Genomic DNA, 27193 nt, shown 5'->3' with positions numbered 1-27193 from the left:
TACTTTAGATCTGAAGCCTGTGATCCAAACTGACAGCGAGTCCAGGATTCCAGCCAAAAAGCTGAATTCTCCACACCCAGCTATATTTAGAGTAAGCAGAGGCCAAGAGGTGGGGGACTTAGCGGGAGATAAAACTGAAGACCCCTCAGGTCCTTCCCAAGCACATCCCATTAAGCATTCTTCGTCTGACAAAGAGATCCAGCTCCTCCTCTCACGCCTCTGATGGGATGCAGACTGCAGACAAAAGGCCAGTTAGCAGTATCTCTCTACATGCCAAAGAAGCCATTCATTACACCGAGGGCAGAGGGGTGTACTGAGTCCAAGGCCAGTTGTCAGGAGATGGATATCCCCAGGTCATGCTCTGGACACAAAGATGTGATAAGGTCTCTATGTATTTGGCTAGGAGCAAATAGATCGGACACTTACTAAGCCTTTCAGAACATTGCTAAAGTGGGGGAGGGTATAGCCCAAGTAATAGAGCACATGCTTAGCATGTATGAGGTCCTGGGTTCAATCTCCAGTACCTACTCTAATAATAAATAAATAAACCTAATTCTCCCCCCGCCCACCAAAAATGAAATAAAACATTGCTAAAGTAATCCCCAATCTGGCCAATATCAGCCTGCCCTGGTCCAAACCCTAAAGTAGCCTCAGGTCCCTGAATCTGCATCTAACAAGAAGGGGGATGATAAAGTGATGTAGCTCCCAGGAGAGCATCTCCAAGGCTCATTTCAGATGTGTCCATCAAAGACAGGGAGACGGATGCACAGGTCAATGCACAGCCAGGAGGCTGGGTGAATCTTTGGGAACCTTTCATCAAAGATGATAAAAGCCCTGGTTGGGGGTGGAGGGTGGGGTGGGGGAATCTCTCTGCCATCCTAGGTTCAGCCAAACTCTCTTCCTACTTATTAGGGATGGCTTCCTGCCTGCCTCCATTCTGAAAATGCCACGGGACTGCCGCGGCTGGGCCTGCCTGAACCTGCTCTGGCCTCTGGAATCCAGCCCCCAGCAGACAGCCCTGACCCTTCTTCCTCTTGGCCTGCAGCCTTCTCCAGGGCTGAGAATAGGAAGCAACATGCTCCCTCTTGGAGCTTGGAGACTGCTCACAAATCCCTTTAGAAATAAAGGACAAAATGAGGATATTGTTCCTTGGACAATGAAGTTTTCTCACAGAGCAGTCTCTTCAGGCCTTTGTGAGGAAGGCTTCCTTTAAGTGCAGCCAGGGCTGGAGGACACCCTCTAGCCAGTTCTTAGGGTACTGGGCATGGGACTGACTGCTGGGAGTAGGGGGTGGGACCGCGGATGGGGCTGTAGGTGTGACGAGACACCAGGGTTAGTACTGCCTGAGAGAGAGAAGATGAGGGCTGAGCAAGGGCGAGGCTGAAGATGGGATGGCTCAAGGCTGGGGCAGGATTAGGGGGACTAAGTCTAGGACTGGGGCTAAAGACAGGGCTGGGAGAGGCTTGGGGGTGAGAGCTGATCCTGGGAGGGCATGTCGTGCACTGCTCAAAAGCCCAGGCCTTAAATCCAGGCAGCCAGGGTTCTTCCCTGACTATCTGGGTGGTCTCAGGCAGGCTCTCTCTCACCTTCCAACTTCCCTCCAATCTCATCTTCCCTCTTCGAACTCCCTGTTTGATGCCACAATCTGCCCCCTCCACCCCGGCACTCCTCTTATATCTGCTCTAGCTCTTTATTTATTCCCTTATCATCTTCTTATTTACCGTATTATTTACTTAATTATAACACTTATTGTTTCTTTTCTGTCTTCCCTGACTAGAACGTCAGTTCCATGAGGACAGACATCTTGGTTTTGTTCACTTGTGTCCCCAGATCCTAGCGCAGTGCCTGGCACAGAGCAGGCATCCAATAAATATGTGTCAAATGGATAAAGTTGTTAAACTTCTCTGAGCTGAGAGCTTCTTCATCTGAAAAGGGAGGATGACGTTAATGACGTTAATGCCTCACCTTGCAAAGAGGAGTGAATGAGATCTGGCCTGTAACGGGCTTTGCAACAGGCTGGTGGGCACATCCGCAAGTGACAGCTCGTATATGCCTCAGTTTCCTCATTGGTAAAGTGGGAATAAAAGTCCCTAGTCTGTCGAGTTGTTGTGAGGTTAAAATGTACAAAGCACTTAGAGTAGCTCCTCACACAAAGTTGGTGTTCGGGAAGCTGGGCAGCTGCACCATTGGTTTAATGGTATTGCCTCAGCTTTCTTGGTCCCTTCCATCTCCTTGTTTTACTGAGTTGAAGGAGAGGCTGAAGGTGGCTCTGGGAGTCAGATGGCTGAAACTTGAGTTTATACTTGGGCTTGACCATAAAATGATCTCTCAAATCCAAGGCTCAAAAGAGACCAAGGGTTTCCAGACCCCCTCCTCTTTAAATATCCACCTCGATTTCAGGCACGCTATCCTCCAGCCCTGGGTCAGAGCTGACTCTGCCCTGTCCCCCATAAATAGGCTTTGGGGTTTTGTTTTTTCTCTCCATCCTTTCTCCTGCATCCTTCACTCTGGGGACCTGACACCCCTCTGCTCTCCATCTCAGGAACTCTCCCTGCAGAGCCTCCCCAGGGTCAGCGGAAAAGAGAAAATTTTCTTTTCAACTCTAACTCAGCTTCTGATGCCTGGTGAGCTTCAGGCCTTGTTCAAGGCACGGGGCTCATGGCACACGGCTCATGGCATACACTTAATAAATGAGGAACAAATAAATGAGGAGAAAAAGCTCTGGCTCCATCCCAGACCATTGGGTAACTCTGGCCTTCGGTTTCCTCATCTCTAACAGGGATTATAAATGTCTGCCGGTCAACCTTACGAAACTGTTGTAAGAATAAAATGAGGTCATCAGCTCTTAGAACAAAGGGAGCTTGGAGGTCAAGCAGTCTGATCTGCTTATTTTTCAAAAAGGAAACAAACCCCCAGAGACATGGTATGTGCAGATGCAGAGAAACCTAATGTGATGAACTATTTTCTAACAGTCGCGTGGTCCTGGAATCCTGGAATCCTAGAGATTGTTCAGTCCAACCAGCCAGAGGGAATCTGAGCCTAGACAGGGAAAGTGACTTGCTCAGCTCACGCAGGAAACTAGGGCAGAGCTGGAACATGGGGGCCCCCGGTTTCCGGTCTAGGCATCCTTCCTGCTGTGTCGACAGTACCAGGAGGGGTGCATCTAGGGAGCAGGGGAGGCAATGGCTGCTGGGTGACCCCACCTTGGTTGAATTCTTGGAGGAGAGAGCCTAGGAGTACAGTAAGAGGAGGGAGGGAGGAAGGTGGCAGGGCTGGCAAGGCAGTGGTCACTCTTGCTCATAACCGATCCCTGGACGTCCAAGGTGGTAGTGGAGGGGATACCTGCGGGAAAATCACCCAGAGGGGCCAATGCTGGCCACATAGTGCAACCAAGAGTGTCTATCCCGCATAGCTTTGGGGAGATTGGAAGTCAGGGGCAGGCATGGGGGCCCATGATAGGTGAAATGGGGTCCTCCCACCTTCCTGTTGCCCTGGTCTCCCAGCCTCTGTCCAGGCTGCGCAGGCAGACTTCTCATGCCTGGGGATTTGCCCCTGGCTCACTGATGATGATACTATCTCAAGCCTCTTCATATCTGTAAACCCTTTCTTGGAGTTTGTGGGCAATTACACAACCTCTCCCAGCAGTGGGGCTCTGTTCTGCTTTCACCCACAATTTCTTACGCAAAAGTATTGTTGCCTGAACTCGATTCACTTACCACCTCCGTGATTTTTGCCATAATAACCTGATCCATTAAATACATAAATAAATGTTTTCTCAATGTTTTGATCTGCTTTTTAAAAACATAAACTTATGTCCAAAAGGAAACTTCACGTCACTCCTGTAAATAAAGCAGCAGTATCTGTTGCTAAAAATACAAGAAAAAAGGAAAAGAATTACAAAGGCATTTTTGGTTTCTGGCACCAGGCCCCAGTTCTGGTTCCAATCATACTGACAAACCACCTGCGGGCTTTCTTTAGGCCTCTGTTTCCTCATCTCTAAAATGGGGCTGTTGGGAGATAATGTATGCAAGATGTCTGGCCCTGAGCTGGCATGGAGTAGGTAAAAGAGAGAATTCTGGGCTGGTACCAGTTCTGCTGGTGTCGACACCTTCTCCGCTCTGTTCTGGCCTTAGTCTCCTTCTGCCCTCCGTCTCTTTATCTAGAACTTTAATATTTCCTGTACGCTTGTAGACCAGTGTCTCATATTAACCTGCCTCTCAGAACGTGGTAAGGTAAGCCAGGGGAGATGATGTCTGCCTATTAAAGGGCAGGCCAGGCCACAGGGCTCAAGTGATTTGCCCAAGGTCAGGAGGGTGGAGTCTTGAACCTGGGCTGTTAGACTCCACTGCTTAGGAAGTGTAGGCTTCCTCTTCCTGACCCAGGAGGCAGGTCCTGGGGCTCTGGCTACGATGCAGTCTGCAGCAACCCTGGTTGGCTCTAACGAGAAAAGAGGAAATAGTTTCTAAGAAAGGTGGTCCCGCCTAGGCGAGGCTCACCTCCCCAAAGCCACCCCTCCTACATCTCCCTCTACTTCCTGGGGCTCTAGCAAAGGAGACAGCCCAAGGGTAGAGGAGAAATGGAACAGGCCAGTGGTCCGGTCTGCAGTGGGAAGGAGAGAGGGGACAGGGAGGAGAGCCAGAGACACAGGTGGACAGAGACGGAGAGAGGGACACGTGGGCAGAGATGGAAAGAGACCTCAAAAAGAGACCTATAGGTTGACGGACAAAGAGCCAAGATGCACAGAGAGGGCCAAACAAGACAAGGCGCGAGAAAGAGAGCTACAAAGAGACACAGAAGGAAGTTGAAGCCAAAGATAAAGACAACCACAAAGAGACGGAGATGGAATCAGAGCCGGAGCTCCGGGGGAGGGAGGTGGCTGCGCGGGGAAGCCAGGAGGCGGAGAGAGCCCGAGAGCGGCGGGGGCGGCAGAGCGCGGAGGCGGCAGCACCCTCTCCCGCCCCAACCCAGCGCGGTGCCCCAGCCCAGCCAGGGCGCGGGAAGCAGTGAGAGGTTGTCCCGTTCCCCGGCAGGGGGCGCCCTGGCCGCGCGCCGGGACCAGACGGCAGGACTCGGGGCCGGGGGCGGGGCGGGGCGGGGGAGGGGAGGGCCGGAGCCCGGGCCGGGGGCGGGGGCGGGGGTGGAGGTGGGAGGGGAGGGCTGCCCGGGCCGTGCTCGGGCCCCGCGGCCGCCTTTATAAGGCCGCGGGGGAGGTGGACCCGGCAGCGTCCGGCTCCCGCCACTCCGCGACCTAGGTCCCAGGGCACCGAGTCACGCCACTTGTGCCAGGACAGGCCTTCACCCACGAACTCTGCGCAGGTAAGGACTCCACTCTGGTCCCCGGGCGCCCGGGACTCCCGGGGAAGTGGTCGATCCCCGGCCCCTCCCACATCTTCTGCTCGCCAGGGGATGGTGGCGAGGTTGGATATCAATGGCAGGGCAGGGACCTCCACGTCCCCACACTGCCCAAGGCAGCCCATTTGGAACCCTCAGCCACCTGTCCCGCTCCCGCACTCGCGCGCATCCGAGGCTTCCTGCTGGCGTGCTGGACCCGGCTGGAAGTTGGACGTAGCGCACGCGGAGCCGGCGAGCTAAGGGGACCGCGTTCGTAACCGCTTCTGCAGTCCTGGGGTCTCCTGCCGCCCGGGCTGCTGCCGGAGACTCCTCACCTTCAGTCTAGGCACCTCCTCCTGGTGTCCCGTGCCTGAGCAGCTTCTGTGGTACCCCCTTGATCCAAGATCAAGAGACTCAGGTTGACCCATGCTACGGCGCCCCCACAGGGCAGGGGTTGGTCTTTTTGCCGGGGGAGGTGGGGCGGTTCCAAAGGAGTTTGGGCCAGAGCTAGGAGAATTAAAGGGAAGGAGAATCTCGGGTCAAGAGTCGCAGGGAGGCGGGGTTGGGGGGCGGGAAGGGACGATAACGGGCGTGTTGATGTCTGGGAGTTGGAGGTGGGCACAGCAGCCATAGGGCACGGTTCTGGAGCTCCTGAAGCTGAGGGAGTCTGCGATCCACCTCTGGACGTGTGCAAGTGAGCTGATTGCCCAGGGTTAGTGCCCATGCCCAGTCTTGATAAGAAAGGGTTAAATGCATAGTAACATTGGCAGGGTGGGAAGCTAAGGAAAGTCCTGTACTTTCCCCCACGTTGTCCCTTTTGACCTTTTTCCTACGCAGAATGGGATTGGTGAGGGGGTCTTTACAAAGGCCTGTGGGTGAAGAGGGAAAACCCAGGAGATCAAAAGAGGGGCAATTCTTAAGCTAGAAGGGGCCTTTGGGCCCTGGAAAAAAAGAGCCCCAGGTGGGCCACGCTTCCCAGGGGGTCAAGGGCTTGGCTCCCACACCAGTAAAGATGACAGCAATTGTTTATTGACCACCTACTGGGTGCCGGGCCCACCCCAGTACTTCACATGCATCATCTCATTTACAAATGGGGAAACTGAGGCTTGGGGAAGTTAAGCAAGTGTGAGACTAGGATTTGAACCCAGACTCTAAACCCTGCAACCTTCATCTCCCACTTCCACTGTACTGCCCAAGAGATGAGGGGCTGAGCCTTGGTTCTTCCTTCTGGCCTGTCCAGTGTTCAATCTTATATGCCCCACCACCACATGCATGCTAGACCTGCCCTCTTCAAATCTTTATTCCTTCCCACCCCCACCCACTCCACTCCCCACCCCTGCTCACCTTGGCCTTCTGCTTCCTTTCGTCTTCTTAAACTTCATGCCTCTGAACTCCCTAAGCAGAAAAGGCCCCTGAACACAGCTGCTTAACCTTCCAGTCCCTGGAGTAAGACAGGCTTGGATGATGGCCCCTGTCGGTGTCTGTGGCCCCACCTGCAAAATGGGGAGTATGCCACGCTCATAAGACTATTGTGAGGAATAAAACTGAACTGAGGCCAGAAACAAAATGCTATCTTCATTCAACAAAAGTTTGTTAAACTTTGTGCCAAACCCTGTTCTAGGTGCTAGGAATGCAGCAGTAAATTAAACAGACATTTGGACATTCACATGACAATTTTTTCAGGCTCTGAAATGGATATTTTGGAATTGGAATCAAGCAATTCACAAGGAAGGAGATTAAAATGCAATAACACGGGTAAAGTTGGTCGGCCAACCTTTGGTTTTCACTCATAGAAGAGCAACCTGGCTGTTGACCTTGGACAAGTTCTGTTCCCTGTTGTGCCTCAGTCTCCTCCTTTAAGCTGAGAAGATCAATAAATAGTACTTACCAGCAGTGATGTCCAAATATGATCTATGTATGCAAAGTGTTTAGCTGGTGCCTGTGCTTAAGAAAATATTGGCTATAATCAGCTCTAATCTCAGCAGAAAAGTGCAACCCTGAGACTGGGTGTAGGGTTATATCACTGCCTCTGAACCCTGGAAACCTGTCACCCACCTTCTCCTAGGTCTTGTCCATTCCCTGATGGGTTGGGCTGTAGAGTGGCATGGTGATCTCCTTGCCTACACTCAGGTGCCATCTCCTATTACCCTACACACAGCCTTGGCCAGGAGCCTGGAGCTCCTTGCTGGGAACAGGCCTGGGGCTGTTTTCTCAGCAGTGCCTTCTGCCCTCTGCCTCTGTTTAAATGGGATGAAACCAAACTCAAGCCCTGCCTGTCCTGTGCTTTACATATCCTACATTCCCTGCAAGCTAGATACAGTCCTTACTTTACTGGTGAGGAAGCTGGTCCTGCAGAGGGAAAGTGTCTTGTTCAAGAGACACACAGATACTACCTGGGGAGCTGGGGCTGGAGCCCTGGTGATCAGCTCTAGTGATCCTCCTGTTGCACCCATCTTTAGGGATGAGGCCTCTCAATCCAGGGGCAGGATCCAGTGGCATAGCTCGGAGTTCTCACCTTGAAATAGATCCAGCTGAAGTTATTAATACAAAACTCAGAGCTGGAAGAGAACATTACGGGGAGAGTGAGCACGCTAGGCTGAGAACCAGCACTCAGAAATCTCCTAGTGGCCACAGGAATGCAGACGCAGCTTTCCGTGCTACGTCTTTGTCGTCGTTGTCCTCGTCCTCAGCAGGGTGGAGCTAGGCTGTGCAGTGTGTGTGTGTGTTTCTTTTTTTTTAAAGAGATGTCTTCACTTTTAGAAGGCAGCTGTGGGCAGTAGATTGGAGGTTCATTTCCAGCACTGCTGTGTCACCCTGGACAAGTTTCTTTCCCTCTCTGAGCCTCAGGTGAGGAAATCATTTATAATATGGGTTAACAATACTTTGCAGAGTTGCTGTAATGAGCCAGCAACATCATAAATGATTTTTCACCACTGAATGGTTCAGCTGGGGCTGAACCAGAATTGGTGATTGTTATTGAGAAGTTAATGTTCTCTGTGGGACAGTTTCTTCGCCAATACCAGGTGATCCATAGGGCCAGAGAGAAGGCCTTGTGAGGTTACAAAGACCTAGACAGGAGGGAAAATACTGGACTTGGGGTCAGCATCTTGGGTTCCCACCCCTAGTTGTGTGACCCAAGGCAGGTCACTTTGCCTCTCTGACTGCTGGGTTCATAGTAGACCCCCAACTATGATGCTCAGTGTCCAAAGAACATTCAAGGGTAGTCTCCATATTTTTCCACCTCCTCATGCCACCTCCCAACATTTCATAATTGCTCCCAGAAAAAAGTCATGCTTAAAGTTTTCCATGCTGAAATTCTCAACCTCACTGTGGCATGAAATCAATTGTTTGCATTTAATTTGACTTCTCAAATTAAGGGGTAAAATTTGAGATGAGGGTAGGGGATGGGGGGAGGAGGAGATGAGGAAAACGAAGTTAAACCAGATGTGTTTTTGTTTAACTGTCGGATGGTGGTTAAACTGCTCGAGTATTATTGCCATCATTCCTTCTGAATTCCAGTAACCAGGAGTCAAGTTTCACTAAAAATTGTAGTGTTCCTTCCTGGCTACCATAGACTTGCTGTCCCCATTATTATTATTATTACTATTTTATATTCATCTGAGGTCACAAAGTACTGGTCAGAGAGGAGACATAGATGCCTAGAATTTCAGAGCTGGAAGGGATTTAAAGGCTCTCTGTTAACTGGCTGCTTTGCAGATCAGGGAGACTGAGGTACAGAGAGGTGGGAAGGGGCTTGCCCAAGGTCACCCATGATCTTTCCAAAAGCAACCACTGTCTTGACTTTGGTGTGTATCATTTCCATAGTATATCCTTAATATACTATTTTTTGGAAAAAAAAAAAAAAAAGAATTATTCAAGGAAGGATACACATAACTCCTGTATGTTAAGAGGCTGGTAAATCAAAGTGGATACAGGTGGAGGAAGAAAGAGATAAATTGTACTCAGAGAGGCCAGGCCTGACACAGTTCTATGACAGCCAGCAGCAGGCCTGGAGGATTACAGGACAGGGACCTGAGGACCTCAGGTGTGGGTTGGTAGAAAAAGATCCTCAACTTAGAGGAACAGTGTTTGAGTCCTTGAACTGTTGATACCCTACCTGTGTGACCCTGGGCAAGTCACTTCCCCTCTGTGAGCCTCAGTCTCCTCATCTGTAAGCCAGGATGCTTTTGAAGAGCAACAGTTGGGGACATCCCTAAGACTTGGGATGGTCTAACTTACTCAGTTGGTCCTCACATATTCACAAACTGCCCTCCCAAGGCAGCAAGTGGTGGGGGTGGAGGAATTGTTGACTCCCACAGTGATTTTAAAACTTTTAGTTGTTGGTGTTGCTAAAACAGGTGGTTTTATTTTACATAAAAATAAGGGTTTCTGGCTTTTCTCAAAAGATCAAAAGATGTGACCACACTGGGCTGCATCCTGTCTGGCCACTATGGCTTGAGCTGATTAGCAGCTTCTCTGTCCACTTTTCCACAGTCCCCATTGTGCCCCACTCTCACCCAGCCCATTTGCTTCATTGCCATTCCTGCCTGCCTTCAGAGTCTCCAATTTCTGGGTTAGGTGCTTGAGGCTTGGCCAGCCCTCCAGGGGCTCAGGGTAGGAATGTGGGACACGTGGACACCAGTCTCTCTTCCAGGGCCTGGCGGGATCTCTGAAACATGTCTGCCTGGAGGAGAGAGCTTCCCTCCTGCTTTGCTGGTCCCGGGAAGAGGCTAAGAGCTATAGAGACTTGGGGCTGACATCGTCAGCCTGTCAGTACTCAGAGAGCTGGGCCTGGGGCCCAGCTGTTGGGGGACAGGCAACCCTGGGTGCTTCAATCTAGAGAATACAGTGTCCCCTCAGGGAGGGGACTCCTTTGACATCTTCCACCTCACCTAATGCTCCCAACAGCCCTGTGCATTGGTGTCTGCTTCACAGATAGGAAACACCATCTTGCACACTGAACCCACAGCTCTCTGTTCTGCCCCCTTTGCTGGGAGCCGAGGCGTGGTGATGACTGGCAGGCACCTGATCTCCAAATCGCTGTGTCAGAGCTTGAGGGCAGCATGGGAGGCTGGGAAGCCTCATGGTTCAGGCTCCTGGTGAAGGCTCTGGAGGCAGCCACCTAGCATGAGCTTCTAGAAGGTCTCTGCAAGCAAACTGCTCTGGGGGTACAAGATGAACAAGGGGGAGCCCTGAGGACCAGGGCCCCTGGTCCTTGCACCTGCAGAGTTGTTCAGGAACGTACTCTGTGGGAAGCAGCATCCTGTGAGCACCCGCTGAGTACCAGGCACTTTCCACACTGTCTTTGATCCTCACCTACCCTCACCCCTGCCATTCTGCAGTTGTGGCTCAGGGGACGGATACCTTGGGTCCAATTCCCTCCCCTGGGTGCCTCTGTCACCGTGCCCCGATCCAGGGAAGGGAGGAGAGCGGGGTGGTGGCTGGGAGGCTATTTCCTTGGCAAACCTGTAGTGAGACCCTGACCCGCGGCTTGTCTGAGAGAAGCGTCTCCATCCCCCCAAATCTCAGTTTGGGATTCAGGTGGGTGAACTTCACCCGGCCAGGTCTGCAAGCTGCCAGACAAGCCCAGCAAACATTTTATGTCCTTTAAAAAAGTGTTTAGGAGGCTTTTATTTGCAAACCTGTAAATCCCACATTTAAAAGAATCTGCTGTGTGACTTTTTTTTTAATTGAGGTATAGTTGATTTACAATGTTGTGTTAATTTCTGATGTGCAGTATAGTGATTCAGTTATACATACATGTATTCCTTTTTAAGTCAAGTTCTTGCCTTCTCTGATCCACCTTTGACTTTGTCTACAAAACAGCAGGGTGAGTACTCTCCCAGACCTCAGGTTAAGGTCCTCAGATCCCTGTCCTATAATCCTCTAGGCCTCATGCTGGCTGTCAGTGAACTGTGTCAGACCTGGCGTCTCTGAGTATCATTTGTCTCTTTCTTCCTCTATCCGTCCCCTCTTTGACTTACTGACCTCTTAACATACAGGAGTTAATAACTTACTCATCTGCTGCCATTCTGGGTAGAAAGTGTCTCAGCTGACTCTGAGACCCCTCCCCTCTGTCACTCCTTCTTAGCACTTCTGTAACAGCTCTCTGTTTCTTCTGAGCTCCCATTTCCACCTGCACACACAATTGCTCATTATATGTCCATAGACTCTACCTGATAACATTGCTCCTCATTCAGTGTTAGCAGCCCTGTGCGGCAAGTGCTGTTATCCCACATTACAGATGAGGAAGCTGAGGCACCAAATCACCCAGCTGGGAAATGGGAAATATGCATGTTCATCCCCTACCATTGCCAATCCACCCACCCAAGGCTGCTTCCTTCTTTGTGACATGAATGATATAAACAACTTAAAAGAGAAATTTTGAAATTGTTTTGAAATTTTGAAATTGTTAAATATAGTAATTCATATTTCAGCATCAGTTAGCCAATCAAGATAACAGAGGTAAACAGGTTCCTCTCAACAGCTCATCTGAGAGCCCTTGCCTTAGTCACCTGAGTAGTATTTGTGACAATGCTGTGTGTTTTAATTTTTTCTCTTGACCTCATCCTTACAAGTAACACTTAAGGTCTTACTGTATGTCAGGAACTGAGCTAATGACTCTGAGTGACCTTACTGTATTTAACTTGTTATCCTCTCCATTTTATAGAGGAGAAAAATAAAGCTCAGGGAAGCTGAGTGACCTTTCTCAAGGTCACACAGCTAGAAAGTAGAGATGAGACCCAAAATCAGGTCTCATGCCCTTATGCCCAATCAGATTAGCATCTGGATTCAAATTTTTGTCTGGATACTAGCCCCCAGGGGACCTTGCTGTTTTTTCCCATAGAGCCATCCATCTCTGGGTTTTGCAAAGTGATGTGGGGTGGGATGCCTCAGAGGGAGGGGACCTAGCACAGTCACTCCTGATTGGACAGCAGCTTCTGTTCTCCAGACTATGGGTCTTGGCCTGGACATCCCCTCTTCTAGTTAGGAGGAAGAATATGACAGTCTTAGCAGAAGCATTCTTAGAAAACCAGAGGGGCCTGGGTTTGAATCCCAACCCTGCCACTTTGAGCTTTGTGACCTTAGGCAAGTCTCTTTGCCTCTTTTGGCTTTCAGTTACCTTGCCTGACAAGTATGGCTTGTTTGAGTGAGGCAAGGCCTTAGGACTCTTCTAGCTCATACATGGCAAATAGTTGGCACACATGCTGCCACTCTCCTGTCCTCCACCCTTATCAGACATCACTAATCAACCACTGCTCTCTTTCCTTCTAAACCTCAAGTTCCTTCTAAATGCAGTCCTCTAGGCAGTCATTATCAACTCACTAGAGTTGGCACACAAGATTGGAAGACATCTCCAAACCAAATTAGACTTAGGCATAGTGTGAGCAGAGGCAGAGAAGGGACAGGCCCAGGGTGGCGCCTAAGTCAGTGTCACTGTGCTTCTCAGTCTTCTTTTCCTGATCTGAGAGAGCAGGAGGAACCCTGAGCTAGACTGTGCCAGAACCTGCCTCTGGTGTGGGGTGAAGACCTTTCATGGAGCACCCAGGTGTGTCCATGTTCAGTCCTCAAGGGGATGCGGGCGGGGGGTTTGGTTTCTGGGGCCAGTTGCAACCCAGGCTTAAAGTAAGAATGAAAAGGAAAAGGCTGCTTTCAGATCGTCCTGGAAAGAATTCCATTCACCTCTTCCAAATAATATCCTCCAAAGATAATACCTGTAATAGCAGTAATAATAGTATTAAGAGTTATTAACATTTATTGAATATTTATTATGCACCAAACCACTCTGCTAAATGCTTTAAATACATTCATGCTTTTAAGCCTTATAACAACCTTTATTCAAGTGAAGAAAATGACTCAAAGATGCAGTCCTTTGCCCAAGTTCCCTGCTGGTGAAACAGGGGAGCTGCTGAGATTGGAATTCGCATCCGTGCAGCCCTGAAGCGGCTCCCCTCCCTGGCTCAGTCCGAGGACTGCCAGACTCTGCACTGGCTGTTCCCCCGATCACCATCATCACTTCTCATTCGTGACCAGGACACTTCTTCACCTGTGGAAGGTGCTCTTCCACACACAGAACCTTCCATGAACACACGGCAGTAGCAAAGCAAATGGCATGTCCATGTTTGCAGGTTAGAAAATTGGACCGGGGATCACACAGCCAGGAAATGGTCCTTGCTGGGCTGCGGGATGGCCAGGGAGAGCCTGGGCAGGAGACGGGAACTCGGGTGTGTTGCAGCTGAGGTGGGGTTGGGTTTGTCCCCCCCATCCTAGATATCCTGAAACTAGTTCCTGTTTTAATCAGCCATGGGACCCTGGATGAGTCATTTTAATACTCCCAACCTCAGCTTCCAGGCTCTTATCATACTTTTTGGTTGTCAAAGCTCTTTCCTATTCATGAACTCACTGAATCCTTAAAACAGCCCAATAAATTATTATCTTCATTTTGCAGAAGGGAAACTGAGGCTCAGGTCAATCAATGGCAGAACTAGCCCTCAAACTCAGATCAGGATCCCAGGCTCATGGTCTTTCCTCAGATGCGTCCCCCAGCCTCTGGCATCTTTGCCTTTGCACCTGCTGTCCCCTCCCCAGCAGTGTCCTCCCTGCCTGTGTTGCCAGTTGGCATCAGAGCTTCTTTTCTAGATCTTGCTTAGAAAACTTCAGCCCTTGGTAAGCTGATCATCCACGCAGTGTCTGGCTCTGTGTGAGTTCCTGGAGGGCAGGAACCCCATTTGAGTCATTCGTGAATCCCAAGGTACGTGCATTCAGCAAGTATCCAATGACCTTGAGTTAATGAAAGACGGCAACACCTGGCAGGGGTTTCCACAGCTCAGCCAGGCTTGCTTCCTGGGGGAATCTGGAAAGGCTGTCCTGCTGGGTTTGACACCTGAGCCACTCTAGGCGGAGCCCGGCTGCCCTTCCCAGATCTGTGGCTGATAATTGGCAGCAGGACAAGCAGGTTTCACTATTGGTAGCTCAGGTCTCGGTCAGGTATGGGTTCCCCCAGCATCATACCTCTGACCAATCTTCTCGTCCATTTTGTTCACAGGTATACCCTCAGTGCCAAACAATCTTAATTTCTTTAAAAATAGTACCAACCATCATTTGCTGAATCTATAAGTACCATGCATCCTGGTGCATATTATGCGCTTAATACATACTTGGCGAATGAATGAATACTTGCAAGGAGTAACAGCTCTTAGGATTGAAGACCTTGTGTGACCCCCATGCCTCAGTTTCCTCCTGTGTCCATGAGAGGTACTCAGAGGAATAATTGATACATACATCAATATGTGTTTGTTTTAAATATGTTGTGAACCACTCTCTAACTGCTTCACTTATATTTATTCATGTATCCTCACAACAGAGGCCCAGAGAGGTTAAGTAATCTCTCTTAGATCACACAGCTGGCACCAAATACAAATATTTTCCTGACTCTCGGGACACATGTGTTCTAAGTAATACAATGAGGGGACCATTTTCCCCCAACCTCTTTCCCTAGCACAGAACCCCCTACCCCAGAGCCCACGGTCATCAATAGTAGGGGAGTCCAGTGGTCATTTGTCCCCTGACTAGGAAACACCTCCTGGCTAGAAAAGACCTAATGCAGTGGCGAGCACATAATAGGTCTTGTGACCATCATGGGTGTAACAGGCACCAATCAAGCGCTGTGTAGAAGCCCACAGGAGGGAGACCTGAGTCTGCTGCAGAAAGCCAGGGGAGCCTTCACGGAAGAAACGCAAGCGGTCATGAGTGACTGTAACAGCAACAGCTCACACCTCCTGAGGAGCAGACCCTGCTCCAAGCGCGTCAGACCTAGGAACTCATTTACTCCTCTGTCAGCCCTGGGAGGTGAGCACCATTATATTCATCCCCACCCCGCGGATTGGGAAACAGAAACGTGCTCACTTGCCTGGGAAACTGTTAGGAACAGGCGGGCCCGGCACCAAGCTGTGGAGTCGGCTGTACTGCCTGCTCGGCCAAGCTTCCTGCTGGTCAGTTCCCTCGCGCCTCTGCTCGGGGCCGGCTGTTGGCAGGCAGGCCCATGTGAGGGTAAACCCTGGTACCACATGATCCCTGGAGTGGAGGGGAGTTTCTCCCTTCTCCCGAGGGCCTTTCTCGCATCATGCCCTGAGGCTGAGCCCAGATGGAGGTTTCCAGGAAGGGAAACCAACTTATCACCTCACCCCTGTCTGGGGCAGCTCCAGCATGTGTCAGCTCCCTAATCCCCTGGCACTTTGCATACACGGCCAGTAGCAACGGGGACTAGCATCCCTGAGGAGGGAGGGCCGTGACTGTTCCGAGGGAGGTGCTGCTGTGGTCTGTCAGAGGCGGAAAGAAGGCTCAGTGTGGTTAAATAACTTGCCCAGGGTTGCGGAGCCAGTGGGTGGTAGAGCTGGGATTTGAACCCAGGCCTGGGGGCTTTCCCCTCTGCCTCTCAGTCTGCTCTGAGCCGACTGGTTTTGGTTCTGGTGAGGGAAAACGTGTCTGTCATGAAGACGTCTTGTGCAGAGACTCAGGCTTGCTTCCAAACAATCTAAAATTGTTTAATAATACTAAGCGCTGTCATTTACTGAGTGTCTGTGTATGGCCTGCTTAGTACGTGTTTTATGTCCCCTTTTCATTGGTCCTCTTAACCGCCCCTCAGGGTAGGTACTTGAATCTCAGTTTTTGTAGGTGAAAAATAGAAGCATAGAAAAGGGGAGGGACTTGCCCAAGATCTTGCCACTCATAAGTGGTTAAGCCAGAATTTGAAACTAGGCAGCTTGGCTCAAGTGTGGGCCTGTAATCACTTAATAAATATTAGGTAAATCTCTGCGGGCCAGATGTGTAAACTCCTCTTGAACCTAATGGTCCTTCTGGAGCCTGGCTCGGGGAGAGGGTGCAAGGCAGGAATAGACCACAGGACACTTCCCAGCCCTCTGAGCTGAGGATGCAGAGTTTATCTACCTGCTGTATGAGTCCTGGGAGAAGGGAGGGATGGATTGGGTTAGGGGGCACAGTGGGGCAGTCCTGGTGTCTCCAGAACCAGGGCCAGGAGGAGGCCAGAGCAATTAGCCTGGCTGAAGCTCCAGCTAACTGAGAATCCTCAGTGGGGGATTGGCCCCAGCCTCAGGCCGGGGCTCTGGCCTCAGGCCTGACCCTTCTGGGGTCCCGTCTCAGGCTTCCAGAGTCTTTCTAGGGTGGGAAATCTCAGAGCACTGGTTTGTGTGAGAACTTTGCAGTTTCCCCCTTCAACCCCCAAATCCTGGGCTGGCCTGCCTGCCCCACTTCACCCTTTCGGAGGAAGCGGATCCCTTCCTGTTGGGTAGCTACACGATTTGAATAATCAAGTATTTCCCTACTGGTTCCCGGCCCACCAGGGCTTGCTGTGCAAGGCGTCTAGTTGGGACTCCGAGGCAGGCCTGCCAGCCTCCTCATCTGGTGATGTTCTCCAGTCAGCAAGGGCGACGTGCAGGGAAACCCTGTGTAGTTGGCTTTGCTGGGCAGGCCCCAGGCAGTTCCTGTAAAGGAGGCAGTGCTGGCCTTGGACTTTGTCCCCTTACTGCTTTGAGTGGCTCCTGTTAGGAAAAGGAGGAGGGGTTGTCCCCGTTTCAGGAAATCCATGCTGGAGTGGCCTTTTTTGTCAGCTCACCAGGGTATGACCTCTTGGCTCCTGTCAGGCTAGAGAAAGGAGGAAGCAGAGTCAGGAAGAGGGAAAGATGGGTGCAAGAAAACAGTCATTCATTCATTCAACAAATATTTCCTTGCTTAGCCCAACTGCCTGCTAGGCCAAGGGCGGGGTGCTGGAATTCACAGATGAATCTGGTCTAGTTTTTTTCTTCAGAGAGCATCTAGTATAGGGATAGAGGGTCATGTAAACAGATGACATTTCAGAGTCCCAGGTGGTACAGGATGAAGGGGACATGCAAGAGCTGTGGGACCCAAGGAACCGCTTAACCAAGCCTTGGGCAGAATGTCCACAAAGGATTTCTGCAGAAGGAGGAGCATTCTTTTTAAAAATTTTTTTCTCCCAACAAATGTTTACTGAGCATCTTCTGTAGGCAGGTGTGGTTCTAGGTGCTGGGGCTGCAGCAGTGAAGAACACCGTCCTGCCTCCTGGAGCTCCTCTGTAATGCAGACCATAAAGTAAAATTAAGTTAGTCTCAGAAAGTAATGAGGGCTGTGAAGAAAATAAACAGGGTTGTGAAATAGTGAGGAACTGGGGTGCGGTGGGGGCTTCTTCACCCGGCATGAGCAGGGAAGGACTCAGAGGAGGTGGCCTTTGACCTGAAGAATGAGAAGGAGTGAGCCAAGCAAAGACCTGGGGGATGAGTGTTCCAGGCAGGGGAATGGCCAGTCCCAACCCCCTGAGGGAAGAGAACAGGGCATGGAAAGTCTGAGTGGTGAAGGGAGGGGACCGGGAGATGATGTCAGGAGGTGGGCTGCCCCAGAACTTGCAGACATCTGACCTGACTTGAAGAATCAGCAGGACCTGCCAGGAGAAGTAAGGGATGGGTGACCTCCTGCTTACTGGATGGCCCCTTAAAAACACTCTGAGCAGGAATGGCCTTTGGGGTTTGCTACTCCGGCCCTCCATGCACAGATGGGGCGGCTAGGGCCCAGAGAGGGAAAGTGACCCTCTGAGGTCACAAAGGGAGATAGTGGGACAGTATCTAGGTCCCCTAGCCACCAACCAGTTTCTCTCCAAGGTGCCCACACAGGTCCGCTGAATTAAGACGGACATTTATTAAGCGCTTACTGTTTGCCAAGAAAGTTACGTACCTTACCTACTTCGACAGGTGGAAGGTGAGGCTCAGGGAGGTATGGGGACCTGGTTAAGGGTCATTGAGGCCTGGGTTCCATATGGTTGACCCTGGCCAAGTGGCCGAACCTCAGTTTACTCATAAAATGGGGACAGTAATGGTTTCCAGCTCATAACACTGTTGAGGATTCAATGAGATATGACATGTGTTGAGAAATTTTGATAGTGTTTGGCAAAATGTGAATATTATCTGAGCATTTTTGTTTTCATTTAAGTTATTTTATGGACCTTGGGATCATTCAGTGGATTAATCATGATCTTTGTTCAAGCACGCTCCCCATTGATCCATAATGACACTCTTGTCTATTTTATTACTAAAAATAAACATAAAATGCCAATGAGCCATCATTCAATACTAGGACTAGAATGTTGACAGTAATTTACATCTTCCTCTGGGCTCTTCCATCTGCCTCCCACTCACCTTTCTTCATGTGGGGTAACCACTATCCTGAGTCTGGGCTTTCCCATTCCCTTGCCTTTTAAAATTATTATTTTAAAAATTTGATTAATATTTTATTAGTATTTGTATTAGTATTATTATCACACAGGTTTATGTATCATATATATCGAAATTTCTCATTCCCTTTGCCTTCTTTGATTAGTTTTTAACGTCATGTATCAGTGTGTTTTATATATCATATAAAATATATATAGTTTTACTTTATGAAAGTGTATCATGCTTTACATCATCTCCTGGGACTTGCTTTTTTCACTTAGTCTTATATTGCAGAGATCAATCCAATAGTTGCATGTTGCTGTAATTTTTTTTAACTACTGCATAACATTCCACTGGGTTACTATTCCACAATTTCTATTTATTTGATTTCTTGTTGATGGCATTTGGGTTGTTTTCAGCTTTTTGCTAGGGAAGGAAAAGCACCTATGACTATTCATGTACATGCTTTCTAATAGATAAATGGAGAACTTTTTCACTTCTCTTTGTTGCTGATGTATGAAAATGCAATAGGCTTTTTTTTACATTTGATCTTAATCAAGCTAATTTGCTGAACTATTTCCAATTATTTGTCTGTAGATTCTGTGTAGACAATCAGTTGCAAATAATGATAGTTTTCTTTTGTATTTTTAGATCTTTTTGATTTCAACTATTTTTCTTATTACATTGTCTAGGACTTCTAGTACAATCTTAAATTTAAAAGGTAGTATTAGGTACCTGTGCCTTGTTTGATTTTTTTATTGAAATATAGTTTACAATGTTGTGTCAATTTCTGGTGTACAGCATAATAGTTCAGTCATACATATGCATACATATATTCATTTTCATATTCTTTTTTATTAGAGGTTATTACAAGACATTGAATATAGTTCCCTGTGCTATACAGTATAAACATGTTGTTTAGCTATTTTATATATAGTAGTTAGGATCTGCAAATCTCAAACTCCCTATTTATCCCTTCCCACCCTATTCCCAACCTGGTAACCATAAGTTTGTTTTCTATGTCTATGAGTCTGTTTCTGTTTTGTACATAAGTTCATTTGTCTTTTTTTTAGACTCCACATCTAAGTGATATCATATGGTATTTTCTTTCTCTTTCTGGCTTACTTCGCTTAGAATGACACTCTCCAGGTCTGACCATGTTGCTGCAAATGGCATTATTTTATTATTTTTTATGACTGAGTAGTATTCCATTATATACCACAACTTTATCCAGTCTTCTGTCGATGGACATTTAGGTTGTTTCCATATCTTGGTTATTGTAAATAATGCTGCTGTAAACATTGGGGTGTATGTATCTTTTCAAATTAGAGTTCCCACTGGATATATGCCCAGGAGTGGGATTGCTGAATCATATGGTAAGTCTTATTTTTAATCTTTTGAGGAATCTCTGTAATGTTTTCCATAACAGATGCATCAGATTATATTCCCACCAACAATGTAGGAAGGTTCCCTTTTCTCCACACCCTCTCCAACATTTATTATTTGTGGACTTTTTAATGATGGCCATTCTGACTGGCGTGAGGTGATACCTCGTTGTAGTTTTGATTTGCATTTCTCTGATAATTAGCAGTAGTGAGCATTTTTTCATGTGCTTATTGCCCATTTGTATGTCTTCATTGGAGAATTGCTTGTTTAGGTCTTCTGCCCATTTTTGGATTGGATTGTTTGTTTTTTTCTTATTAAGCTGTATGAACTGTTTATATTCTGGAAACTAAGCCCTTGTCAGTCTCATCTTTTGCGAATGTTTTCTCCCATTCCTTAGGCTGTTTTTTTGTTTTGCTTATGATTTCCTTTGCTGTTCAAAAGCTTATAAGCTTAATTAGGTCCCATTTGTTTATTTTTGCTTTTATTTCTATTGCCTGGGTAGACTGCCCTAGGAGAACATTGCTAAGATTTATGTCATAGAATGTTTTGTCTGTGTCTTCTTCTAAGAGGTTTATAGTGTCTTGTCTTGTTTTTTGCCTTGTTTTTTATTTTAGAGAGAATTGTTCTAATATTTCCCCATTTAGTATGTATGTGTTTTAGAATTTTTATAAATTCCTTTTTCAAGTTAAAGTTCTCTTCTATTCATAACTTATTGAGAGCTTTTTAAAAATAATAATTTGTGTTGAATTATATTAAATGCTTTCGAATAGTATCTTGAGATGATTATAAAGTTTTTCTCTTTTAATCTGTTGCTGCAGTTAATTACATATAAAGATTTTCTAATATAAAATAAGCCTAAATTGTTCATTACATATGTTGGTTATGCTCTGATATCTTGTTTAGAATTATTTTATCAATATTCATGAATAAAATGGATCTGTAATTGTCTGGCTTTCTTCTTTTCTGGCTTTCATATTGTAATTATGGCCTCATTGAATTAGATGGTAATAATTTTTACTGTTCTCTGGAAAAATCTGAGTAAAACTGAGATAATTTGTTTCTTGGAGTCTGGTAGAGCTCAGTTACAAAATCTCCTTGGCCTATTGTTTTCTTTGTGGAAAGAGTTCAACTACTGTTTTAATTTTTAAACTCAGGTTCTTTATTTCTTCTTGAGTCAGTTTTGGTCAGTTATATTTTTAGAAATGTATGCATTTAATCTACATTTTCAAATCTACTGGTATCAGGTTGTATATAGCATTTTCTTATGGTATTCCTCTTTTCCATAATAATTGTGTGTTATCTCTTTCTCCTTCTCTTTATTTTTTATTTTTTTTCAAATTAATCTTCCCTCAAGTTTATTGACTTTTTTAAAGGACTAGCTTGTGGCTTTGATCTTTTCAATTTAATCTTTTTTTCTGTTTTGTTGATATCTGCTCTTTATAATCTCCTTTTACTTTCTTTGAGTTTCTGTTTTTTCTGATTTCCTAAGTTGGACACTTAGGTCATCAATTTTTAGCCTTTCTTTGCTGCATTCCACAATTTTTGATATACAGTGTTTTATTATCATTCAGTTCTAAGTACTGTTTCATTTCTACTATGACTTTTCTTTGGTCCATAAGTTATTTAGGGGTGTTTTTAATCTCTAAGTGTATGAGGAATTGTTTGTTCTTTTAAAAACTAGCTTGAAACTTAAAAATCAGAAAATGTGGGCTGTGCGAAGACCTGTTATTTAAAATGTGAGATTTGCTTTGTGGCCTGGTATGTGATTAATTTTTTTTTAAATGCTTGAGTGTCCCTGAAAAGAATGTGTGTGTGTATTTTGTTTATACTGCCCTACTTTTTAATTTCAATTTATCTTGCTTTTTCTGTTTCACTTTAATGTTTTATTACTTAAAAAAAATTGTTAGCTATAGCTTTTTCCTCCAAGGACGAGATCAGCATTTTCTCACACCCCGTGGGTTCTCTCTTCCCTTTCAGCCCTTATACTCCACCAACGTGTCCTTCAGCCGCCATAACATCATGTCGAGATTGTCTGGAGTTTTCAGTTTATAGAATCGTCTTGTTCTTTTCTTTGATCTGGGAATTTTTTAAAAACATTAAACCTTACTATTTGCTTAGCTTCCACATATCTTTAGTGTCACCTGTGGAATTTGTTTCTGTTAGTGAAGTAGTTACTTCAAAATTGTTTTTCTTTGGGGGTGGGGGTGTCTTTTTGTATAAACCTGAGCCATTGAAATGTGATTTTTGGGGTTTGGGTTTTTTATTTTTTATTAATTTTTTTAAGCCTTTAACATTTGAATGACAGTTTAGCTTGATATAAAATTCTCAGTTCAAATTCTTTTCCTTTGGTACTTTGGTAAATTCAATTTGGTACTTATTCCTTTGCAAGCCATTGGGTTTTTTTTCCCCCCAGACTTTTAGAATGTTTCTGTTGTCTTTTGATATTCACTCTGATATTTCTAAGTGTGCATTTTTCCTTATCTGTCCTGTGTGTTGTATTTGGGGCCCCTTCCAACTGTGTTTGTTCACTTTCTTCAGTTCCAAGGTTATCTTCAAATATCTCCTCCCTTGATTTATTTACCTCTCCTGGGACTCCTAACATCTAGATGTTGACACTTAGACTTCCATCTCTTTTTTTTTTTTTGGTGATGTATAATTTCATTCAATAAAATGCACAGATCTTAAGTGTTCAATTCAATGTGTTTTGGCAAATTACATTACCTTGTAACCATGACCCCAAAATAAGATTAAAGAAAAAAATTCTATCTCTCTAGCAAGTTCTGTTACACCCCTTTTCGGTTTATTTTCCCTCTCAAATTGCAATCGTTATTCCAATTTCTTTTACCATACATTGGTCTTTTCTAGAGTTTCGTATAAATGGAATCATACAGCAGATACTCTTCCATGTCTGGCTTCTTTCACTTAGCGTAATGTTTTTGAGATTCATCTTATGTTTGCTGCCTCAGTAAAATTCTCTCCTTTTTTTGCTAAGTGGTTTTCCTCTGTATTGATATACTGCCATTGTTTATTCATTCATCCATTAGTGAACATTTAAACTGTTTCCAGTTTGGGGGTATTATAAATAAAGCTCTTGTTAACACTTAACCAATGAATCTTTGAGTAGGTGTACTTTCATTTCTTTTGAACAAATACTTAAGAGTGGAATTGCTGGATCATGTGATAAGTGTATTGTTAACTGCCAGACTCTTTTCCAAAGTCACTGCACTATTACACAACAAATGAGCAATATATAAGACTTCTGCGTTTTTCTACATTCTTGCCAATATTTGATTTTGCATATCATTTTGATTTGGTTTTAGTCATTCTGGTGGGTGTTAAACGGGTCTAATTTTCACTTACCTGATACTAAAGATGTGAAACACCATGAAATCTTGGTCATTTGTATGTTTTCTTTTTGAAGTGGCTAAGTCTTCTGCCCATTGGGTGGGCAGGGTTGTTAATCATTTTATTGTCAACTTTAGGAGTTATTTATTTATTGGATACAAGTCCTTTGTGAGCTTATATACTGTGCGTAGTTTTCCCATTATGTATCTTGTCTATTCAGTTTCTTAAGGGTATCTTTTGATGAGCAGAAATTTAAAATTTTGATGAAGTCCCATTTATCAAAAAATTCTAGTGAAGTTGGGACTCCTTGCCTACCCTAAGGTCGCAAAGATATCTGCTTATGTTTTCTCCTAGAGGCTTTATGGTTCTGGCTTTTATAATTAAATTTATAATCCATTTCAAATTAATGGAGTAAGATTGAGGTGGATGTTTTTAACTTTTTACTGATGTCTTACCCTTTTGTTCGTATTTTCTATTTCTTAATCCTTCCTGGCTTCTTCCTGGAAATATTCCTCCATCTGATACCCCAGTTCCCTATTTCATTCCTGAGGTATCCATTCTATAGTTCATTCTGTTATGTCTGTTATTTCGACTAGTTTTTCACATAGAATATTTCCACTTGGGTCCCATAACGTTTTTATGTTCTGTTTTGTATCACTAATATCTTTCCTTATTTCCTTGCCGTGTTCCTAATGCTTATTTTTAAATTCTCAGTCCTTCTGTTGAACAGGGACAATTCCAGTGGTATCTCTAATCAGTTTGTGTTTGTTTTGAAATCATTGGACTCCTCAGATTCCCTGTTCTTTAACCTGTGAGCTCATTCCTCGGAGGGTTTGAGCTGTTCTGTCTGGTGCTGCATATCTGGGTAAGAATCCAAGCCTGACCCTAGTCTCTGTCAGCACTGATGAGCCCAAGGAGATGACAGTCCGAGTGGAGACCCCCAGGCGCCAGAGCCACATAGTTCCTCACTGGACTGCACATTGCCAGTCCCCCTCCCCGAGTAACTAACTGCACAGGATTGAGCCTCTTTTTCCAGATCCTAGAAGGAAGCAGCCAGGGGAGGGGGCTGTCTGCCTAGGTCAGAATCCACTAGCCTCCTGGTCTGGAAGAGAAGGGATGATGGAGTGACTGTGGAGGCCTGTTCCCTCTTGATTTCTGGAATTCTGCACTGCCCTGAATTCACTCTGGCAGACACTCATGCCATCTTCCTGGGCTGCGTGTGTCCAAGTGAGAATGCTGGCCTTGGTCTCTCTAGGGCAAATGGGCATGTGGCAGGGCGGGGGGCTTGTGCTGGGGAAGGCTTGATGCAAAAGAGGCAAGAGCAGAGCTCAAATCCAATTTTCTTTTCTACAGTATTCTCCACCCCCTAAAGACTAGCCCTGCCCCTGCTCCTGGGGCTGCATCCACACCCCCCACCCCTGCACACACGTTTAAAACCCCCTTCCTTCTCCCCAGGAGGTTCCGTTTTCTCCATGATTTCCTAGGATGAGTGGTTCTATTTTTGCTCTATTGTTACTCTGGTGTTGATTTGAGGAAGAGGGGTCAGGAGCGATATGTCTTCCCTCACTGTGAGTTCTAAGAGAAACACTCACCCCCACCGCATCTCCAGCCAGAGCACAAAGGCTTCAAAAGAAAAGTAGCAACTAGAGATAGCATTGGAGTCAGCGACGACGTTAGGACAGATAGACTAAGAGGTTTAAATTAACATTAGAAACATACAAAAGAAATAAGGAAAAATATTGGTAACGTAAAATGGAATAAGAGAAATATTAAATAATAAAAGAACCATGTGGAAATATGAAATATGGCTTAATATGAAAAACCAGCCTTATCTGTTCCTGCCCCAACCTTTGCATGCACCTCACAGCTCACTATTCTCCAAAAAAAAAGACTTCATGGCCTCCAGAGCTTTGCATGGGCTGTTCCCTCTGCTTAGTCTGCCTTTGCTGCATTTCTGCTGGAAAAATTCTGATGCCATCCTGAGGACTCCTTCCCTGAAGGCCTCTAATTGTCAGTGTGATACTTAGTGATGCCGTGGGGTTCTGGAGTTTGGAAACCAGGATGCTTGTCTTGTTCAACTAACTGACTGTGTGATTTTAGGAAAGTCACACTACCTCTCTGGACCTTAGGCTTCTGCTGGGAAAAAATGAAAGTGTTGGGTTAGATTATTCCTAGAGTCCCCTTCACTTCTGACAAGCTGGTGCGGAGGTTACAATTGAAGGTTCTAGACTTAATCGCTGTGTTTCAATGAGCAGTTATTTCAACTCGTAAAGTCTCATTTCCTAACCTAGCATAATAGTTAAGACCTTATACTTCGGGGTTGGACAATTCGGGTTCATAATCCCAACTCTGCCACTTGCCTGCTGTGTGACCACAGGCAAGTTATTTAGCCTCTCCGTGCTTTTTTTTCTCTTCTCTAAAATAGGGTTGATACTAAGAGTGCCTACCTCAGTGTAAGAGCACAATGAATGCAGCTGTTGTTCTGCTGGTGGTGGTTGCTCACCATTATACAGACTTCATTCCACTCAACAACTCTTGATGTTTGTCTGCTGCTGGACTCTGCTAAATGTTTTCTAAAATTCTACATAATTTTATTGCTTAATAGATACTCTCCACTGCACTTTATCTTTAAAACAACTTCGCAAGAACCCTGTTTTTCAGATAGGGAGCCTGCAACTCCAGACATAAAGTCACTTTCAAAGCCGTATTGCCAGGACTTAACCCCATATTCACCTCCTCTGTGGCCAAGATCTTTCCACTACACCACAGTGTTCAGAAAGATTAGACTGGGGTTTGGGGGATTACAGAACAAATCCAGATAGAAAGCTCGGTGAGAAGTTCCCCCCTCCCCCTTACACATGTACTCCAGCTGTCCGCCTGCCCTAGACTGTCCACAGGATGTCTTTTGTAGGTTTCACGCAAATGCAGGTTTAGTGATGGGCCAGAAGTTAATTGAGGAGGCAGAACCAGGGTGGATTGGACAATTAGGGGCTCATATGACCTGGGATAGGGAGCCAAAGGGGCTCTGGGAAAGAGAGCAGTACTCTTGGAGGACACAGAGTCAGCAAAGAGGAGGACTGAGATTCGACAAGCCCAGAGGTGAAGCTGGAGGGCGAAGCCCGCAGAAGCAGATGCTGGTCTTGCAGTCCCAGAGGGTGTCCCTGGGGCTGAACCCCAGCGCCGTCGTGTACTCCTGCAGGTTGGGACATGTGGCTTTACCTCTCAGAGCCTGCAAGAGGGCTGCCAGTACCATTTGGTAGAGTTAGGGGAGAGGGCCTGTGGGAGCCCAACACCCCTCGGCTCCCGCACCAGCATCTCAGTTCCACGGCTGGTTAGATTGGCATGTGTGGACTCGATTTAATCCTGAAGCCTCAGTTCCCTGATTTGCAATTTGGGAATCACATTCTCAGCTGTGTGGGATTATTTCACGGCTGCAGCGAGATGATTTCTTGGTGAGACCTTCTCTGACCTCTCTATTTAAAACTGCAAACACTGCCTCTCCTTCCTGCCTTTCTTCTCCATCTCACTTTCCACCACCTGGCATCCTATTGATTTTACCTGTTTTCCTGTTGCCTGCTCTCCCTGCCAGCAGGGATTTGAGCACCTAGAACAGCCTCTGGCATCTAGTAGGTGCTCAATAAACAGTGGTCAAAGGAAGTTTGATTGAATAACATCTAGAGAAGACCCTAGTGCGCAGGGGATGTTGAGGTGGTGTCATTTGGATCTTAGAGATACAAGGCAGAGACACCAGAGAGGCCAGGACAGCTTAGTTGGGGTGCCAAGTGTTACCCATGAAAGCATTTGGCGCCTGGATTTCAGGGTGGCGGCTGGCCCCTGTCTGGCCACAGCCTGTAAGAGGGGAGCCTCTTAGGAGAGTAAAGCTGGATAGGCCT

The 27193-nt window shown here is 46.6% G+C and overlaps 1 protein-coding gene and 1 long non-coding RNA gene across 3 annotated transcripts in view; one reads left to right on the top strand and one right to left on the bottom strand.

The window, feature by feature from the left end:
- The first annotated feature begins 5134 nt into the window (after positions 1 to 5134).
- Positions 5135 to 27193, top strand: part of ALPL (alkaline phosphatase, biomineralization associated) — a 54434-nt gene continuing 32375 nt past the window's right edge. Inside the window, exons 1-2 of one of the 2 annotated variants that reach the window (XM_074377248.1) lie at positions 5135 to 5316; positions 8092 to 8178. The gene's annotated coding sequence lies outside the window, so the exon portion shown is untranslated. The remainder of the gene's footprint in view (positions 5317 to 8091; positions 8179 to 27193) is intronic. The other variant, XM_074377247.1, reaches the window with a different exon arrangement.
- LOC141579632 (uncharacterized) lies at positions 5325 to 8065 on the bottom strand. Its single transcript, XR_012511422.1, has 3 exons — positions 7220 to 8065; positions 6676 to 6824; positions 5325 to 5838 (listed from the first exon to the last, which is right to left on the bottom strand). It is a non-coding gene; the product is annotated as an uncharacterized LOC141579632 (long non-coding RNA).

Source organism: Camelus bactrianus, chromosome 13, assembly GCF_048773025.1.
Source record: "Camelus bactrianus isolate YW-2024 breed Bactrian camel chromosome 13, ASM4877302v1, whole genome shotgun sequence".
NCBI classification, from domain to species: Eukaryota; Metazoa; Chordata; class Mammalia; order Artiodactyla; family Camelidae; genus Camelus; species Camelus bactrianus.
The sequence above is the reverse complement of the archived record's forward strand: the minus strand, read 5'-3'. Positions and strand labels throughout refer to the sequence as shown.